The 2,500-nt window shown below is 38.3% G+C and overlaps 1 protein-coding gene across 2 annotated transcripts in view; it reads right to left on the reverse strand.

Annotated features, from left to right (window-relative positions):
* LOC143292047 (membrane metallo-endopeptidase-like 1) overlaps positions 1 to 2,500 on the reverse strand; it is a 274,001-nt gene that overhangs the window by 14,000 nt on the left and 257,501 nt on the right. The window lies entirely within an intron of this gene.

A 2,500-nucleotide genomic window follows, 5' to 3' on the forward strand; every position in this document is an offset into this window, starting at 1 on the left:
ATGATGATGATGATGATAATGATGATGATGATAAAATAATAATAACAATGATATCAACGACGACAACAACGACAACCACCACGACCAACAACAACAACAGTGAATAATAATAATAATGATAATAATAATAATACTAATAAAAATAGTAGTAGTAGTAGTAGTAGTAGTAGTAATTAATTTCATGTAAAGCAGTTTGAGCTCATAGAAAGGGTGCTATACTTATGTACATAAATATAAAGAAGAAGAAGAGGAGGAGGAGGAGGAGGAGGAGGAGGAGGAGGAGGAGAAGAAGAAGAAGAAGAAGAAGAAGAAGAAGAAGAAATAATAATAATCACTATCAGTATTATTAGAAAGAAAAAGAAAAACAGAGGATGATGATGATGATGATGATGATGATGATGATGAAGAAGAAGAAGAAGAAGAAGAAGAAGAAGAAGAAATATCATTTTCATCATCATCATCATCAACAAAACCAAACCAAAAACAACAACAACAACAACAACAAGAAAAAAACCGAGACGGAATGAAACCACCAGACAAAACCAATTAGCGAGACAGCAAGTGTGAGTGACATGTCAAAACAGCCGGTGACAGGCCTGATCAGATGAAGCAGTCAGGTGTACCGATTTGTTCTGCCACGCCAAGTCCCACCCCCCCTTTCCTTGTGATCTCAGGGCAGGGTCCGTGTGACGTTTTACCCGCTGACGTTTCCCATGATTTCGTCATCACGGGGATCAAAAGAGCCAAGGGGGTGAGAAAATAACGTATGATGATGACGTGTCTTGGAGATCAGACCCCCGTTTTTTTGTGTGTGTTCATGTTATTGTATGAAGAACAGTGCGAAAACAACCTGATGAAACTAAGTCGTCAGCTACCGACATAGTCGTTTGGGAAGCTAGGTGTCTGTCGACATTTTCAGTACTTCCTTTTTTTTCTTTCTATAGTGGATTCCAGCTCTGGTCTCGCAATGAATGAAAATTGTTTTGCATTTAGAGTTGCTGAGTGCGTGTCGATGTCTACTTTTGTTTGTTTGTTTGTTTGTTTTTGTGTGTTTTTTTTTTGTGTTTTTTGGTTCTTCTTTGTCTGGTTAAATGAGTAAATATTTTTTTGTATTTTTTAAATTTATTTATTTATCCTTTTTTTTTGTTTGTTTGGTTTGGTTTAGTTATTTTATTTTATTTTATCTTATTATTTTATTTAATTAATTTTATTTATTTATTTATTTTTCTCAAGGCATGACTAAGCGCGTTGGGTTACGCTGCTGGTCAGGCATCTGCTTGGCATATGTGGTGCAGCGTATATGGATTTATCCGAACGCAGTGACGCCTCCTTGAGCTACTGATACTAATACTTACAGAAAGTGTACTCCAAAAAATGTGCTTGCCAGTTTCAAGGAAAACCTGCTCTGCTGTTACTCATTTCAGTAACAATGCATCGCTACCACATTTACCGTCTGTCACTCTTCCTTTGTGTTTAACTTAAATTAACATTTAAAAAAAAATATATATATATAGCCAAATGTAAGACTTTGTAAACATGTATTAACTAAACACCCTTGTCCAAACCCCGACCGTGCTCACACAAACTCATACAACAACCCTACCATCTGCTCATACACTGCCTTCGTGTCTACACACACACACACATATACACACACACACACACACTCTCTCTCTCTCTCTCTCTCTCTCACCCATATCCATCACCACAAGATAGTATTTAAAAAAAGCATACGAGTATAAGCGTATATTAGTAATGATCTCCCACTGCTGTGTATGAAAAAACAATGGAAAGAATGGAGTCAGACTGAGCAAGAGAGGAGGGCGGAGGGTAGAAAGAAGCTTTAACTCTCTCCATACGAACGGCGAAAGAGACGACGTTAACAGCGTTCCACCCCAATTACCGTCATCAAAATATTGCAAGTGGAAGGCTCTTATACTGAAGAGGTGACTGTTGACAAAGAATACCACAATTCTGACGACGGAAGCTAAAGGTTGGGTCATTCAGACACCCACTGGACATCCGAGGGGTCTGTGTAAGGAGAAGAGAGGACTGGCCGTACTGAGTGAGTTAATCATTGAATGAGACTGAAGGGAGAAAACAGTAAAAGAACAGACATACAGAGAAAGACACACACACACACACACACACACACACACACACACACACACACACACACATATCTATCTATCTATCTATCTATATATATATATATATATATATATATATATATATATATATATATATATATATTGGTGGCTGGATCACTTGTAATGGGGGACAGAATATCACAAAGCTGTGATTGGTGTCTGGATCACTTGTCATGGGGGGACGGAAACATCACAAAGCTTTGAATGGTGTCTGGATCACTTGTCATGGGGGGACAGAACATCACAAAGCTGTGATTGGTGTCTGGATCATTTGTCATGGGGGGACGGAACATCACAAAGCTGTGATTGGTGTCTGGATCACTTGTCATGGGGAAACGGAACATCACAAA

The sequence above is a fragment of the Babylonia areolata genome, chromosome 18 (genome assembly GCF_041734735.1).
Source record: "Babylonia areolata isolate BAREFJ2019XMU chromosome 18, ASM4173473v1, whole genome shotgun sequence".
In the NCBI taxonomy this organism is placed as follows: domain Eukaryota; kingdom Metazoa; phylum Mollusca; class Gastropoda; order Neogastropoda; family Buccinidae; genus Babylonia; species Babylonia areolata.